This window comes from Salvelinus alpinus, chromosome 13 (assembly GCF_045679555.1).
Source record: "Salvelinus alpinus chromosome 13, SLU_Salpinus.1, whole genome shotgun sequence".
Classification (NCBI taxonomy): domain Eukaryota; kingdom Metazoa; phylum Chordata; class Actinopteri; order Salmoniformes; family Salmonidae; genus Salvelinus; species Salvelinus alpinus.
The window spans coordinates 35,430,713-35,449,689 of record NC_092098.1 but is presented as its reverse complement, the minus strand read 5'-3'; the positions used below and the strand labels follow the sequence as shown (position 1 = coordinate 35,449,689).

At 41.5% G+C, this 18,977-nt stretch overlaps 1 protein-coding gene and 1 long non-coding RNA gene across 3 annotated transcripts in view; one reads left to right on the top strand and one right to left on the bottom strand.

The window, feature by feature from the left end:
* Window positions 1-18,977, bottom strand: part of LOC139537587 (opioid-binding protein/cell adhesion molecule-like) — a 345,719-nt gene that overhangs the window by 120,650 nt on the left and 206,092 nt on the right. The window lies entirely within an intron of this gene.
* Window positions 5,618-7,044, top strand: LOC139537576 (uncharacterized). Its single transcript, XR_011667565.1, has 2 exons — window positions 5,618-5,855; window positions 6,102-7,044. It is a non-coding gene; the product is annotated as an uncharacterized lncRNA (long non-coding RNA).

Genomic DNA, 18,977 nt, shown 5'->3' with positions numbered 1-18,977 from the left:
CAATTCCTGACATTTAATCAGAGTAAAAATTCCCTGTCTTAGGTCAGTTAGGATCACCACTTTTTATGTGAAATGTCAGAATAATAGTAGAGAGAATGATTTCTTTCAGCTTTAATTTCTTTCATCACATTCCCAGTGGGTCAGAAGTTTACATACACTCAATTAGTATTTGGTAGCATTGCCTTTAAATTGTTTAACTTGGGTCAAACGTTTAGGGTAACCTTCCACAAGCTTCCTACAATAAATTGGGTGAATTTTGGCTCATTCCTCCTGACAGAGCTGGTGTAACTGAGTCAGGTTTGTAGGCCTCCTTGCTCGCATATGCTTTTTCAGTTCTGCCCACACGTTTTCTATAGGATTGATGTTGTCTTTGTAATGGCGACTCCAATACCTTGACTTTGTTGTCCTTAAGCCATTTTGCCACAACTTGGGAAGTATGCTTGGGGTCATTGTCCATTTGCGACCAAGCTTTAACTTCCTGACTGATGTCTAGAGATGTTGCTTCAATATTAGAGGTCGACCGATTAATCGTAACGGACGATTAATTAGGGCCGATTTCAAGTTTTCATAACAATCGGTAATTTTGGACACCGATTTATTTTAAAAAATTTAAAAAATGTACACCTTTTTTTAACTAGGCAAGTCAGTTAAGAACACATTCTTATTTTCAATGACGGCCTAGGAACGGTGGGTTAACTGCCTTGTTCAGGGGCAGAACGACAGATCTTTACCTTGTCAGCTCAGGGATTCAATATTGCAACCTTACGGTTAACTAGTCCAACGCTCCAACCACCTGCCTCACGAGGAGCCCGCCTGTTACGCGAATGCAGTAAGAAGCCAAGGTAAGTTGCTAGCTAGCATTAAACTTATCTTATAAAAAACAATCAATCAATCAATCATAATCACTAGTTATAACTAAACATGGTTGATGATATTACTAGTTTATCTAGCGTACCTGCGTTGCATATAATCGATGCAGTGCGCATTCGCGAAAAATGACTGTCGCTGCTCCAATGTGTACCTAACCATAATCCCTTTCTTAAAATCAATACACAGAAGTATATATTTTTAAACCTGCATATTTAGCTAAAAGAAATCCAGGTTAGCAGGCAATATTAACCAGGTGAAATTGTGTCACTTCTCTTGCGTTCATTGCATGCAGAGTCAGAGTATATGCAACAGTTTGGGCCTCCTGGCTCATTGCGAACTAATTTGCCCGAATTTTACGTAATTATGACATAACATTGAAGGTTGTGCAATGTAACAGGAATATTTAGACTTATGGATGCCACCCGTTAGATAAAATATGGAACGGTTCCGTATTTCACTGAAAGAATAAACGTTTTGTTTTCGAGATGATAGTTTCCGGATTCGACCATATTAATGACCTAAGGCTCGTATTTCTGTGTGTTATTATGTTATAATTAAGTCTATGATTTGATAGAGCAGTCTGACAGAGATGGTAGGCACCAGCAGGCTTGTAAGCATTCATTCAAACAGCACTTTCGTGCATTTTGCCAGCAGCTCGTCGCTGTGCTTCAAGCATTGAGCTGTTTATGACTTCAAGCCTATCAACTCCCGAGATTAGGCTGGTGTAACCGATGAGAAATGGCTAGCTAGTTAGCGGGGTGCGCGCTAATAGTGTTTCAAACGTCACTCGCTCGGGCCACGGCTTTTGTGGAGCGATGGGTAACGCTGCTTCGAGGGTGGCTGTTGTCGATGTGTCCCTGGTTCGAGCCCAGGTAGGGGTGGAAGCTATACTGTTACACTGGCAATACTATAGCGCCTATAAGAACATCCAATAGTCAAAGGTATATGAAATACAAATCGTATAGAGAGAAATTGTCCTATAATTCCTATAATAACTACAACCTAAAACTTCTTACCTGGGAATATTGAAAACTCCTGTTAAAAGGAACCACCAGCTTTCATATGTTCTCATGTTCTGAGCAAGGAACTTAAACGTTAGCTTTTTTACATGGCACATATTGCACTTTTACTTTTTTCTTCAAAACTTTGTTTTGCATTATTTAAACCAAATTGAACATGTTTCATTTTATTTGAGGCTAAATGTATTTTATTGATGTATTATATTAAGTTAAAATAAGTGTTCATTCAGTATTGTTGTAATTGTCATTATTACAAAAAAGAAAATATATATATATTTTTTAAATCGACCGATTAATCGGTATCGGCTTTTTTTGGTCCTCCAATTGTCACGAATACCACCGAAGGTGGCTCCCCTTCCGAAGGTGGCGCTCGGCGGTTGTCGTCGCTGGTCTACTAGCTGCTACCGATCCCTTTTTCCTTTTCGTTTGTTTTTGTCTAATTGTTTTCACCTGTTCCTTGTTGGGGTTTTGGGAGGGATGTTATTTAAGTTTGTGTAGCCCGCTGGTGTTTGTGCGGGCTTGTAGTTGTTTTACGTTAGTGGTGTTTTGTGTACTTTTGGGTTTTCGCTGTCCGGTATTTCTGTAGCTATGGTTTTGGGTTTGTTGCACCTGTGTTTTGGGCTTCACCCATATTTGTACTAGTTACTTTGCTAAAGGACATTAAAGCGTTTTTTCCCCCGTTTCCCGTGCTCTCTGCGTCTGACTCCACAACCATCACTCTCCAGACGTTACACCAATAATCGGTATCGGTATCGGCATTGAAAAATCATAATCGGTCGACCTCATTTCAATATATCCACATAATTTCCCTCCTCATGATGCCATCTATTTTGTGAAGTGCATCAGTCCCTCCTGCAGCAAAGCACCCCCACAACATGATGCTGCCACCCCCGTGCTTCACAGTTGGGATGGTGTTCTTCGGGTTGCAAACCTCCCCCTTTTTCCTCCAAACATAATGATGGTCATTACGTTCAAACAGTTCTATTATTGTTTCATCAGACCAGAGGACATTTCTCCAAAAAGTACGATCTTTGTCCCCATGTGCAGTTGCAAACCGTAGTCTGGCTTTTTTATGGCGGTTTTGGAGCAGTGGCTTCTTCCTTGCTGAGCGGCCTTTCAGGTTATGTCGATATAGGACTCATTTTACTGTGGATATAGATACTTTTGTGCCTGTTTCCTCCAGCATCTTCACAAGGTCCTTTGCTGTTGTTCTGGGATTGATTTGCACTTTTCGCACCAAAGTACATTCATCTCTAGGAGACAGAACACATCTCCTTCCTGAGTGGTATGATGGCTGTGTGGTCCCATGGTGTTTATACTTGCGTACTATTGTTTGTACAGAGGAACGTGGTACCTTCAGGCATTTGGAAATTGCTCCCAAGGATGAACCAGACATGTGGAGGTCTACAATTTTTTTCTGAGGTCTTGGCTGACTTCTTTTGATTTTCCCATGATGTCAAGCAAAGAGGCACTGAGTTTGAAGGTAGGCCTTGAAATACATCCACAGGTACACCTCCAATTGACACAAGAAGGTTCTAAAGCAATGACATCATTTTCTGAAATGTTCCAAGCTGTTTAAAGGCACTGTCAACTTAGTGTATGTAAACTTCTGACCCACTGGAATTATAATACAGTGAATTATAAGTGAAATAATCTGTCTGTAAACAATTGTTGGAAAAACTTGTGTCATGCACAAAGTAGATGTCCTAACTGACTTGCCAAAACTATAGTTTGTTAACAATACATTTGTGGAGTGGTTGAAAAACTAGTTTCAATGACTCCAACCTAAGTGTATGTAAACTACCGACTTCAACTGTACACTATACACTTTACAATCAGTAAGTGGGGATTGACGGCACTTGCTCTGTGCATCAAGGCAGCATATTTGAATATGCAAATGTATACATTCTTGTTTTGAACTTTGTTGATTGCCAAGATCATGTCAGACATTGAGAGACTGTTGAAAAGAATTGCAATATTATTATCATCTATCGCTATCATCATTAGTATTCGGGAATGTTGTAAAACTTCAATTAATAGCCTGGGTGTTTATTTGCTGAAATCACTTAACACAGCTGATGTATATTAGAGACAGGCTTCTATTTCCTTAATGCACACAGCTTTTGTTAATTTCCATAGTTAATTGTTTACAACAGGTTTGTAAGTAGTAGCTTAACATAAAATATTTCTTTATCAACAGTCTACTATGACACAAAGGGTTGACAACTTAAAGGAAAAATCCACCCAAAACCTTTAATTCCTATCATTTATAGTATTACATATCACTAATGTGTGAGAACAATATTCTGTCAACAAATGTTCCATTTTGTCGTTAAAATATGGTTGCAACATGTGAAAATCGTTGTGGAAATCTATATATGCTCAAGTTGACTACAAAACCCACAGCTAGGTAGCTAGCTAGCAAACGTAGCTACACACAATAATACCAAAGTCAATATCAGCATGTGTAGTAGCTAGTTAGCTATAAAATCGTCTAAAGAAACTGCACAATCATTTTAAGAGTTTACAATCTAACCATTTTCAACCTGCAGATCGATGTGCCTCGCAGAGTGGATTCTGACATTCGCATCGACGATGTAATGGGACAATGCAATGCACCCTGGACCAAAGAGGCAGACAAATAGGAGAAATATGGTGGCCCTCTGTTAAAATTACAAAATTCTTGCAAAAATATGATCAATGGTTAATTTGAGAAAATACATTCTACTGCGTTTTGACATTGACCTGTATTGAAATCTGACATGTAAACGTTTTCACGATCAATTCGATCACGATCATATTCCTAATAACTTCAAGTGTAGTGCGAGCGGCTTATCACAATGCTCCGTCATACCAGACGAAATTTCTGCCTGCTTGAAAGGCAATAGCTGAAATACATATGAAAACATGACATAAACCCTGGAATCGATAGAAAATTGCTCAGATGCACAAAAACAATATGGGTGAATCTTTCTTTAAGATCTGACAGTGTCCAAATAAAAGCAAACAATAAATTCAAAGCACACATGCAGTTAGTAATACAGTGGCGTTCAGAATCATGCCCTGAGCAAGTATCACTCGGTTATTGGAAATCCTTGTCATTGGAATTGAACTACTATCAGTCCATTCCGATATGGGAGCATTGAGGTGGAAAACAGCCTTCCTTATCCTGGTTGAGGTAAAAATTTATGTTTTGGGGATTTCCAATGCAGATAAAAGAGGATGTAGTGTCTCCTGGATATATGGTGCAGCAAAATACAGTGCCTTGCAAAAGTATTCAGAACCCTTGGATTTCTTCTCATTTTATTGTGTTACAAATTGGGATTCAAATGGATTTAATTGTTAACAACTATGTAAATTATGTATTTTTTAAGATACATTAAAAATGCATAACTGAAATATAATTGTTGCATAAGTATTCAGCCCCTTTGTTTAGGCAAGCCTAAATTAGTTCAGGAGTAAAATGTGGCTTACCAAATCACTCACTTGGTGTGAAATAATTTTTGAATGACTAACCCTTCTTCTGTCCCCCATACAAACAACATCTGTAAGGTTCCTCAGTCAAGTGTTGAATTTCAAGCAGAGATTCAACTACAAAGACCAGGGAGCTTGTCGAAAGCCTCATAAAGAAGGGCAGTGATTGGTAGGTGGGTAATAATAACAAATCAGACATTAAATATCTCTATGCATGGTGAAGTTAATAATGATGCTGTGGATTATATATTAACCTATTTAATCCCATCGGTCACAATAGTGACCGTAAAAAACGTTTTCAGTTATAAGGCTCTAAAAATGTTACTGAATGATCTATCAATGTATTTCCAGCAAATATTGAAATAATAAAGGGTCTCAATGAAAGATGTGCAGTGTCACATGTTTAGTGTGAATTGTCACATGACCAGAGCTATTTACTTCCTGGTTGCACCATGAGAAGAGGATGGCTGCATCAAAGCTCCCAAACAAAAGGTTGGTAAAGTATGTTAACATAAAGTTAGGACAAAGATTTTTGGTACACATCATCTTTAAGGTGTCTAGTATTGATACATTCATTTGCAATTACTCAACTTTGTTCAGTGTGGTCATAGAATGTGTAAACATGTTGACGGCAACAATAGTGACCGGCGGGATAACACGTGCGTCTAGGTATACACATAGTTATACACATACATAGTTCTTGTTTTACCTAACTTTCCACTCTGTTCTTTCTTTTAGTTTCACTTTGAGTCAAGTTCTGGATATGTTGGATCTAGGTGACTGCCCAGACAAGGCATGCAACATTGCAGTTATCCCTCAAAATGAGAAAGATGCTGTCCTGAGTGATCGTGATAGCGATGGGTCAGATATGGACTATGGACAGGCCATTTGCCAGTCAGGCTGTTGAATGCATATGCTGAACATATGCAAACAGATCATGACAGGAACAACGTTATCAGTGATGATGACCCACCCCTCACCCCCCCATCCACAACCTCCCCCACCCCCCTCCATTGAGTGACCTAGGCATGTGAGAAATGCAAAGCGCCACTGCACACTGAGTGCTTCAAGATATACCATGGACAGTAGAAAAGGAGATAAGATCGAATGAAAAAGGGCTGAAAAAGACAATAAAATAAAAATAGAAAAGTCGATAAAGGGTGAGGAGAAGCAATACAACGGACTCTAGGTAAAAAAAGAAAAGTCGACGAAAAAGACAATTAAAATGACTGAAATGTTTTTGGAAAAGAAGGTCAATTAATTCAAGACATACTGTATGACAGTAGGACTGACTGATCACAGTTCAAAATAGTGATGCACAAACTAATTTTGCACTTGGTTCTGAAGCCTAACTCTATGATATACTGTATATATATATAAGCACTCATTGTGCAGTGGTGCTTTTTAAATATATATATATAATTGTATTTTGTTCAGTGTAGGCCTCTATTTGAATGCATATTCTACAGGCTACCTCTATCCTAAATGTTACCTTTATGTTCAGTGGGAATGAATCACACGACTGCTATACAGTTGTTAGTGAATGTTGCACTAAAATGTTACAATGAATATTGCACTAAAGTACAAGTTCAAATGTTACAATAAAGTTACAATATTAATGTTTCAATACATGTTGCACTAAAGTAACAATGTTACAATAAAGTAACAATGTTGAAATACATTGATGGTTGTTTTTTGTCTTTGCTCTCAGTGTTCATAACGTGTTGTATAAGGGTTTTTGATGTGTAAAATAGTCACACTAGAATGTGACGGGGCATTCTAGAGGCAAGGCTGGGGACAGCCAGTGACAGAGTTTTAAATGTGTTAATAACTGGGTTGGGATTTATAAGAACTTTGATAACTGCATAGGAGAAATATGTTAATTTAGTATACGTAACATTATCCCACCGGTCACAATTGTGACCGACCATAAAACACACTTTTTCACCTACTTTTCCATTAAAATTTCAAAAAAGAATGATTGATTACTTCAAAGGGTTACTAATGACACTTGATTTGGATATTTTCATGTCTGGGAAAAATTCGGGATTAAATGGGTTAAACCACCCAGACACATCAAAGATACAGTTGTCCTTCTGAACTGAGCTGCAGGACAGGAATAAAACTGCTCAGGGATGGTACCATGATGCCATTGGTGATTTTAAAACAGTTACAGAGTTCAATGCCTGCGATTGTAGAACACTGAGGATGGATCAAAAACATTGTACTGACTCCACAATAATGACCTAAATGAGTGAAAAGAAGAAAACAAATCTATAGAAAAAAAATATTCCCAAGCACGAAAGTAATACTGCAAAAAAACACAGCAAAGGAATACACTTTTGGGAGTAAATGCAAAGCCTTATGTTTAGGGCATATCCAACACAACACATACTTTCAAGCATGGTGGTGGCTGCATCATGGTATGGGTATGCTTTACATCGTCAAACACTGGGGAGTTTTACAGGATAAAAAAAAACAGGATGGAGCTAAGCACAGGCAAAATCCTAGTGGAAAAACTGGGAGAGGAATGCACCTTTCAGCAAGACTATAACGTACAACCAAAATATACACTGGAGTTGCTTAGCAAGAAGACAGTGAATGTTCCTGAGTGGCAAGGTTTTTACTTAAATCTGTTTGAAAATCTATGGCAAAACTTGAAAATTGCTGTCTAGCCATTATCCCCAACATCTTGACAGAGCTTGAAGAATTTTGAAAAGAATAATGACCAAGAAGACACAGCTGTAATCGATGCCAAATGTGTTTCTAACATGTATTGACTTAGGAAGCTGAATACTTATGCAACTAATATATTATAGTTATTTAATTTATATGAATCTTTAAAAAATGACAAACATTTTCACTCTAATTATGTTACGTTTAGTATGGTTACATAAGACAGATGGTTGTTGATGGCAAAAACAAAAGTAAGGTGGTTGGTCGGGATGGATGGATGGTTGGCCGTATAACGCAAACGTCTAGCAACCCAAAGGTTGCGTGTTCAAATCTCTTTACAGACAACATTAGCGTTTTCGATAATTAGCAACTTTGCAACTGCTTTCTAGCTGCTTTGCGGCTACTTAGCATCCTAGCTAACCCTTCCCCTAAACCTAACTTTAACCCTAACCTTAACACCTAACCCCTAGCCTAGCTAACGTTAGCCACCTAGCTAACGTTAGCCACAACAAATTGGAATTGGTGACATATCATTTTGCAAATTCGTAACATATCATACGAATTCTAATTCGTAACATATCATACGAAATGGATGACATCCACGAATGAATGCATATTTTACGAAACGTAACATATACATACTAATTGGAGTGTCCCGGCTTTACATCTACTACTGTATGTCACGTCTACCCATGAATCCAGGTTGCAATACAATGCAGCAATGCTGCTCTTGTGTTATTCATGCTAAATATACTAGATGACATCACAGGCGGTGGCTACTGTGTGAGAGAAAGCGGACAGCTGTTGTGGAGGTTTCTTGTATTACAAGTCACAGCGTAATTTGCATACACATGCTCTAGATTAATTACATTCCATTGATACAAACATGCACAAATGACAAAAAGTCCAATAGCAATAGCATAACCACGCAAATTCATTTGGCAATAACAGCATCTCACATTCTGTGCATGGATGCCATATCAGATTGCTTAATAATGACTGTATATAGGGCCTCCTGAGTGTCGCAGCGGTCTAAGGCACTGCATCGCAGTGCTAAAGGCATCACTACAGACCCAGGTTCGATCCCATGCTGTGTCGCAGCTGGCCGCGACTGTGAGACACATGAGGCTGCGCATAATTGGCCCAGCGTCATCCGGGTTAGGGGAGCGTTTGGCTGGCCAGGATGTTCTTTTCCCATTGCGCTCTAGCAACTCCTTGTGGTGGGCCGAGCGCATACACGCTGATTTGTGTTGTACGGTGCTTCCTCAGACACATTGGTGTGGCTGGCTTCTGGGGTAGGCGGGCAGGTGTTGGAGAACGCATGACTCGACCTTCGTTGGGGAGTTGCATCGATGAGACGAGATTGCAATAGGATATCACAAAATTGGGGAGAAAATAGGTTAAAAAAAATATATATAAAAAATTATGACTGTTTATTGCAGTGATACAGTATACATCACAGGAAATCGGTATCGACTCTGTACATTGATTATACAGTGCATTCAGAAAATATTCAGACCCCTGCTTTTTTCAAATTTTTCTACGTTACAACCTTATTCTAAAATGTATTCAATATTTTTTTCCCTCATCAATCTACACACAATACCCCATAATGACAAAGCAAAAACAGCTTTTTAGAAATGTTTGCAGATGTATTAAAAATAAAACAAACTGAAAAATATTATTTACATAAGTATTCAGACCCTTTGCTATGAGACTCGAAATTGAGCTCAGGTGCATCCTGTTTCCATTGATCATCCTTGAGACGTTTCTACAACTTGACTGGAGTCCACCTGTGGCAAATTCAATTGATTGAACATGATTTGGTCTCATAGTTGACAGTGCATGTCAGTGCAAAACCCAAGCCATGAAGTCGAAGGAGTTGTCTGTAGAGCTCCAAGACAGGATTGTGTCGAGGCACAGATCTGGGGAAGGGAACCAAAACAATTCTGCAGCATTGAAGGTCCAAGAACACAGTGGCCTCCATCATTCTTAAATCGAAGAAGTTTGGAACCACCAAGACTCTTCCTAGAGCTGACCACCCGGCCAAACCGAGCAATCGGGGAGAAGGGCCTAGGTCAGGGAGGTGACCAAGAACCCAATGGTCACTCTGACAGAGCTCCAGAGTGTCTCTGTGGAGATAGGAGAAACTTCCAGAAGGACAACCATCTCTGCAGCACTCCACCAATCAGGCCTTTATGGTAGAGTGGCCAGACGGAAGCCACTCCTCTGTAAAAGGGACATGCCAGCCCGCTTGGAGTTTACCAGAAGGCACCTAAAGGACTCTCAGACCATGAGAAACAAGATTCTCTGGTCTGGTGAGTCCAGGATTAATCTTTTTGGCCTGAATGCCAAGCGTCACGACCGGAGGAATCCTGGCACCATCCTTACGGTGAAGCATGGTGGTGGAAGGGAGACTAGTCAGGATTGAGGGAAAGATGAACAGAGCAAAGTACAGAGAGATCCTTGATGAAAACCTACTCTAAAGCGCTCAGCACCTCAGACTGGGGCGAAGGTTAACCTTCTAACAGGACAATGACCATAAGCACACAGCCAAGACAACACAGGATAAATCTCTGAATCCTTGAGTGGCGCAACCAGAGCCCGGACTTGAACCCGATTGAACAGCTCTGGAAAGACCTGAAAATAGCTGTGCAGCGACACTCCCCATTAAACCTGACAGAGCTTGAGAGGATCTGCAGAGAAGAATGGGAGAAACTCTCCAAGCTTGTAGTTTCATTCCCAAGAAGACTCGAGGCTGTAATCGCTGCCAAAGGTGCTACAACAAAGCACTGAGTAAAGGGTCTGAATACTTATATAAATGTCATATTTCAATTTTGTATTTTTAATACATTTTCAAAAACTTCTACAAATCTGTTTTTGCTTCATCATTATGAGGTATTGTGTGTAGATTGATGAGGGGGAAAATACAATTTAATACATTTTAGAATAAGGCTGTAACGTATCAAAATGTGGAAAAAGTCATGGGGTCTGAATACTTTCCGAATGCACTGTATTCCATCACACCCAACAAGAATTCCATGTCCAAAGGTTAATCAAATATACAAATAGATACAGTAAAGAAAGACTAAATTAGGGTAAATACCAGAAGAAGTTCAAATTAAATTAAACTATATTACATCATAACACACTTTTACATACAGAACAGTGCATTAACACTGTATACACACATGGTGACCTGCATCCCCTTTACCCCTTAGGTATGCTTATAAATTTAATTTGCTTTTCCATAAGCCTTGAAACCTTTGTTGTTCTCGGTTTCAAGAATTTACATTATTTAACACGCATTCCGTCGGAGCGCAGGGACTTTGCTGCTTTCAATCATGTGCAGAAAACATGTCGCTAACATGCGTAACGAGGCAGTATTTCTTGCAGCGTCTGCCATGAATAGAAACTAACAGAAGCCAGACAGTGTCCCTGTGGTGAATGTGTGGCCCATTGGAGATAACCTGATCGACTTCTGATTCGTAGCTGTCCATCATCCAGACGATACCATCGCCTTTTCTTTATCTTTAATAAATCTGAATTAATACGGATGGAGAGAAGGGCTGATAACTAGCAGCCAAGCCTAGCCTCAGGACATCAAGGCTATGGCCTCTCATTCCATGAGGGTTCTCATTTCCACAATGGATGTAGCTAAAACTGATTTTAGTGTCAAAATGAGAGATTTATTGACCGGACCACCTATCATCAATCATGTGATTCTAAATGACTTATGGAATCTAAATGTATAATGTTTTATCAAAAATCTAAATGTATAATCCACACTTGTCAAGAAATGTTATCTATGGCTCATCTACATACCATGGGTCACCATGCAACTAAACATTATTTCATAACCATATAGTCCTAAACTGGAGTTTTATCCCCTGAGGTTATATCTGAAGAAGAGGGCAAGCAAATACCAAAATGTGTGTACACACAACACAACATTGATGTAATTCTTTAATTAATCAAATTCACCCACTGCTGAACTATAATCATATCTCAATCACACCAGACACTCACAGGTACTCTGCGAAGAACACCCTGCACACGTGATAATGAGTTATGAGGTAGACAATTAGCTCTAGATACATAGCACAAAGACTGGTGAGGGAGCAAATGAGGATGCAGACTGTACATAGCAAAATACAGTGATAAACTGTCTGAGACATCTTCAAAATGGTGAGAGACAGAAAGTGTCTGCACATCTCTGGCAGCCTCCCTCCTTCATCTAAGCTGTAAGATACTTGTTAGTATTGCTGATTAATCTTCATTCTTTTCAATGTCATTTCCCACTTTCATAGGAAGCCAGTTGCTCTAAGAAACACTGTCTTTGTAACATCTGTGAAGCATCTGTGAAGCAAATCATAAACAAAGCAGCAGCGAAACAACCAAACTAGAGCACATGAGTTGGAGCTGAGGAAACAGAAAACATCACAGTAACTGGACTGCCTCCTTCCTGATGAGAGAATACCAAGTGGCCTCTCTTTAAAATAAAATCAATCGCCGCACGACTCAAAACCCACAGCACAAGCAATTAACTTCACCATTCACCCCAACACAGATAGATGAATGACAAGCTAACAAACAAAGTGGAACAAGCTAAATCATCGGTACAGCCTGACAGTGTAGCTTATTGTGAAGGTGTATTATCATGTTTAGAATATGTACAACCTTCAAACATATGTATTACTTCTCATTCAATGTTAATTCATCTTACTTCATTAAACCTGAATTAATTTAAATGAAAAGTTTGTCTAGTCATGATCATTAATTCAATTTATAGAGATAACTATTTAATGGAGCAGGACAGAAACAAGCAAACAATTAATATACCTTTTCATGTGATTAACTATTTCTACTCCCACTACTAACATATCAGCATCTATTACTTCAACGATCATTATGAACTTCAAGGCAAGTCAAAGCAATATAGCGGAGAGTTCCGACAACCTTCCTTTCAACATCACTTAAAACATAACAAACATGATTCTTTCTCTGAGTCACAGTGATATGGATATTTTGTGCAACTCCTAAAAGTCCTTTTAGCTATCAAAGTGCTATAGGGTTTGAAGGGGGATTTCATTGAAGCAGTGTCAATATGTTACCTCAATTGCTGAAGAAATTCTATAGAGAGTGATTGCTGATGTAGGAGTGAAAACTGAGAAAGAGAGCACTGTAGGTTTACGAAAGTGCAAGATGAAATGTTGACTTCAAAGAGAAAGAAGATCATAATTTTCTATGACATACTGTACCTGAGCGTGAAAAGCTTTCATTTTGACTTCCTTAATTAGGTTGTGAATCGTGTCGCATAGAGAACCTTGACAGCAGCATTCATATTCAATGCCGATTCCTGATTGCTTGGTTACAAAAATATTTTATTTATATTTCCTCCTAAATAATGTAAGAGGCTTTCTTAGCAATGCTTTTGCTGTGGGGTCCGATTCATTGGAAGACACTGTGGTACTGTAGGTCAAATAACACTTTTCAAAAAATTGTTCTCATGTTTGTTTGGTCTTTATTCATGTATTTAACACCAGTTAGAAAATGGGAAAACTGCTCGCAACTTTCAGACTTTAAAATGCAATTAACCCAGAAATGACCAATGTTTGATGATTTTGGCTTTTTTCAATAGGTACAAAATTTATGTTATCCAGTATCAAACAAAATTAACTGCTTATTAATTTAAATAATATTATCTCGTTGGGCAGGAGAAACAAGGTAACTATTTACTCATATCCCGGAAAAACTAGTTGTGTTTGAATAAGGCCCACAGACTCAAGTACAGTGCATTCGAAAAGTATTCAGACCTCTTGACTTTTTCCACATTTTGTTACGTTATAGCCTTATTCTAAAATTTATTAAATAGCTTTTTTTCTCATCAATCTACACACAATACCCCATAATGACAAGCAAAAAACGGTTTTTAGAAATGTTTGCAAATGTATATAAAAAACGTAATATTACATTTACAGAAGTATTCAGGGGGCGGCAGGTAGCCTAGTGGTTAGAGCGTTGGGCCAGTAACTGAAAGGCCTCAGAACCCCTAAGCTGACAAGGTAAAAATCTGTCGTTTTGCCCCTGAACAAGGCAGTTAACCCACTGTTCCCTGGTTGGCCATCATTGTAAATAAGAATTTGTTCTTAACTGACTTGCCTAGTTAAATAAAGATAAAATAAATTCAGACCCTTTACTCAGTACTTTGCTGAAGTACCTTTTGGCCATGATTACAGCCTCAAGTCTTCTTGGGTATGACCCTACAAGCTTGGCACACCTGTATTTGGAGAGTTTCTCCCATTCTTCTCTGAAGATCCTCTCAAGCTCTGTCAGGTTGGATGGGGAGCGTCGCTGCACAACTATTTTCGGGTCTCTCCAGAGATGTTTGATCGGGTTCAAGTCCAGGCTCTGGTTGGTCCACTCTAGGACATTCAGAGACTTGTCCCAAAGCCACTCCAGTGTTGTTTTGGCTGTAAGCTTAGGGTGTTGTCCTGTTGAAACCTTCGCCCCAGTCTGAGGTCCTGAGTGCTCTGGAGCAGGTTTTCATCAAGGATCTCTCTGTACTTTACTCCGTTCATCTTTCCCTCGATCCTGACTAGTCTCCCAGTCCCTGCGGCTGAAAAACATCCCCAGAGCACGATGCTGCCACCACCATGTTTCACCATAGGGATGGTGCCAGGTTTCCTCCATACGTGACGCTTAGCATTCAGGCCAAAGATTTCAATTTTGGTTTCATCAGACCAGAGAATCTTGTTTCTCATGGTCTGAGAGTCCTTTTGGCAAACTCCAAGCAGACTGTCATGTGCCAGGAGTGGCTTCCGTCTGGCCACTCTACCATAAAGGCCTGATTGTAGAGTTCTGCAGAGATGGTTGTCCTTCTGGAAGGTTACCCCATATCCACAGAGGAACTTCTGAGCTCTGTCAGAGTGTGACCATCAGGTTCTTGGTCACCTCCCTAAACAATGCCCTTCTCCCCCAATTGCTCGGTTTGGCCAGGTGGTCAGCTCTAGGAAGAGTCTTGGTGGTTCCAAACTTCTTCCATTTAAGAACGATGGAGGCCACTGAATTCTTGGGGACCTTCAGTGCTGCAGAAATATTTTGGTACCCTTCCCAAGATCTGTTCCTCGACACAATCCTGTCTCGGAGATCTACGGACAATTCCTACAACCTCATGGCATGGTTTTTCTCTGTCATGCACTGTCAACTGTGGGACCTTTATATAGACAGGTGTGTGCCTTTCCAAATCATGTGCAATCAATTGAATTTACCACAGATGGACTCCAATGACTTTGTAGATGCATCTTTAGGATGATCAATGGAAACAGGATGCACCTGAGCTCAATTTCGAGTCTCATAGCATCGGGTATGAATACTGATGTAAATAAGGTATGTTTTTTTCATAAATTTGTAAACATTTCTAAAAACCTTTTTTTCGCTTTGTCATTATGGGGTATTGTGTGTAGATTGACGAGGAAAAATGTATTTAATACATTTTAGAATAAGGGTGTAACGTAACAAAATGTGAAAAAAGTGAAGGGGTCTGAATACACTGTACATGCACAAATACAGCAAATCTCTCTCTCACAAACAGACACACACACCTGCAAGTAATCATGAGTCCATTTTTAAACGCCTGTGGACTTGCTGTCAGTCAAACCAATCCTTGATTGGGGACAATGGTGTGCCATCCAGGCCCTTTCAAGCAGTAAAACAGCAAGTGTGACTAGACTCCCTGAAAACAAGCCCACACTGATAAGAATCAACAATGCCTGGCTTTCTTCCCTACACCAGGTCCGATTTGCATGTTAATGTGGGGAGTTGGTCTTGTGTAGCGACCATCCTCCCAAACAACTGGTTAAATGGGCCTAGTTTTTTCTCTTAATGCCCCATTCTGCAAAATGGGGAGCCAGCGATACTGTAATTCAAGCTTAATCAACGCAGCATCATACACAGCCCTTCTAACACCCAGGTGTAAGAGGATCGCTGGTTCCCTGCTGTGCTGCGAATCATATTGAAATAATACTGCCTTCCCTTCCCAGGGACCCCCTGGCTTCACAAGCTGCCAATTTTTGCTGAGATGTTTCACGTGAAATTCGCAGGTAAATCTCTTGTAAGTTATTGTAAGGAGGGGGAATTTGTAACAGCGCTCCCTGTCCACTCAACCGCCATAACCCAGAATGTTGAACACGGAGTGAAATCCTTTCTAGTGTAATGAACACGATAGGAGACAGAGAGCTGGTTTCAAGCGCAGGGCGCAGCAGGTGTTTATTTGTAAAGGACCACAGGAGGAGGCAGGTAGCTGGGTCCAGGGGCAGGCAGAAGGTCATACACAGGGGGTACAAAAGGCAACAGTACAGGCAGGGAAAAGGCTAGTAACGCCGTCTGGGTGATCAGGCAATAGGTTGATAACAGAAAATCCGATAGGCTAAAGTACAGGCAGGGAATAGGCAAAAGGCGCCGTTAGTGAGGCAGGCCAAAACTATCATACACGGGAGGATTCAATCTCAGGAAAAACAGAGCTCTGAATAGAAGTGTCACAAAACTAAAAATACCTCACAATGATGGGGTGCAAAGAACTGAACTACATAGTGTGTGATAATGACATACAGGTGTGTGAACAGGTGATCAGAATTCAGGTGATTGGGATCTGGAGAGTGAGCTGCGTTCAGGGGATCTATGTGTTTGAGAGTGTGAGCTGGAAAGTGAGCTGCGTTCAGGGATTTACGTGTTTGAGAGTGTGTGTTGGAAGCAGATGTTACAGTACTCCCCCCCCCTCCACAGGCAGCTCTTGATGGCCTAGGAAGCTGAGCAGCTGACCGTTCTTTGGGTCCATACCCCTCCCAATCCACCAGGTAGTGGATTCGACCACCCAGGCGCTTGGAGTCAAGGAGGGCTTGGACGGAATAAGCCGGTGCACCACCATCGTCAAACGGAGGGGGTGCGCCGAGGTGCGCTACTGGAGGATGGAGAGGGCTGTACCTCACAAGCTTGAGAAGGGACACATGGAAGGATGAGGTGATCCGGTAATGGCCGGGTAACTGGAGACAGTAGGTGACATGATTGATGCGGTGTGTTATTTTGAAGGGACCAATGAACCGGGGACTGAACTTTTTGCAGGGGTCACGAAGCCGGATGTCCCGGGTAGACAGCCACACACGTTGCCCAGGGTGGAAGAGTGGAGTAGGTCGGCGATGCCGGTCAGCAAGCCGTTTCTGGGAGAGGAAAGCTTGATGTAGGTGCCGATGTGTGGTCTCCCAAACCTGCTCACTCCGTTGAAACCACTCATCAATGGCAGGCACAGTTCCGGGCTCTGTCTCCCATGGTAACATGGGGGGTTGGTATCCAAGGACACACTGAAAAGGAGTGAGATGGAGTGAGGAATGCACCAGGGAGTTCTGTGCGTATTCGGCCCAGGCTAGATAGCGACTCCACTCATGAGGTAGGTGGGTGCAGTGTTGGCGAAGGTACTTCCCTATTTCCTGATTCAGGCGTTCCGTCTGCCCGTTGATTTGGGGATGGTATCCGGAGGATAGGCTGATGGAGAGCCCCAGTCGGTCGAGAAGGCTCACCACACACTGGAGACAAACTGGGGTCCCCGATCCGAAACAATGTCTTCCGGGATCCCATACAGACGAAACACCTGTTGAAACATGCACTCGGCAATTTCCATGGCATTAGGTAGATGCGGAAAGGGGATGAGTCGGCACATCTTGGAGAACCGGTCCACTACAACTAAAATTGTAGTGAAGCCCGAAGAGTCTGGCAGATCAGTGAGGAAATCCATGGTGATGTGGGACCATGGTCTGTGTGGTGTAGGTAAAGGCTCGAGCTTACCGGTAGGTAGTTGGCGAAGGCTTTTTGCCCATGCACAGACGCGACAGGAAAGAACGTAATCTCGGACATCTGCTGTTAGGGATGACCACCAGAACTTGCGTGTCAGTAGCTCCGTGATTCAGGTGATCCTGGGATGGCAAGAACTAAGCGAGGTATGGCACCACTGCAATAGTTGGGGTCTGACAGACGCCGGAACGTAGGTCTTGCCTGAAGGGATGTCGGGAGGTGCTGGGTCGTGGCGTAGGGCCTCTTGGATGGCTGATTGGATTTCCCACTGTATGGGTCCCACGACACAAGACAGAGGCAGGATGGGCTCGGGAGCTGGGTTAGAGGAAGGGGAGTCAAATAGACGGGATAAGGAATCAGCCTTCACATTTTTTCTTGCCAGGCAGATAGGTGACGGTGAAGTTGAAGTTGAATCGGGTGAAGAAGAGTGCCCAGTGAGCATGTCTGGGGTTGAGCCTCTTAGCACTTCTTAAATATTCCAAATTGCGGTGGTCGGTAAGGACAAGGAATGGGTGATGAGCTCCCTTTAACCAGTGGCGCCACTCTTCAATAGCCAGCTTAATGGCAAGGAGCTCTCGGTTCCCGACATCATAGTTCCTCTCAGCAGGTGACAGTTCTTGGAAAAGAAGCCAAATGGTTGCAATTTGGGAGGTGTCCCTACCCGCTGAGAGAGAACCGCTCCTACGCCGACCTCGGATACATCAACCTCCAGAACAAAAGGAAAGGTAGGATCTGGCTGCCTAAGGATGGGTGCAGAGGTGAAGAGGCGTTTCAAGGTCTCAAATGCAGTATGGGCGGTGTCGGTCCATTGGAGGGTACAGGTTTTTTGACTGGTGAGAGCTGAGAGAAGAGCGGTTGAGCTCCTGCAGTTTCGGATGAACCGGAGGTAGTAGTTGGAAAATCCTAGGAAACATTGTAGTTCCTTTACAGTGGTAGGTTTGGGCCAGTTAATCACGGCCGTGACTTTGCCTTCGTCCATGTTGACCCCTCCTGATGTCAACAAGAAACCTAGGAAGGTTACCGTAGTAACGTGAAAGCCGCTCTTCTCAGCCTTGACATAAAGATGGTGGTCCTGTAGCCGTTGGAGGACCTGTT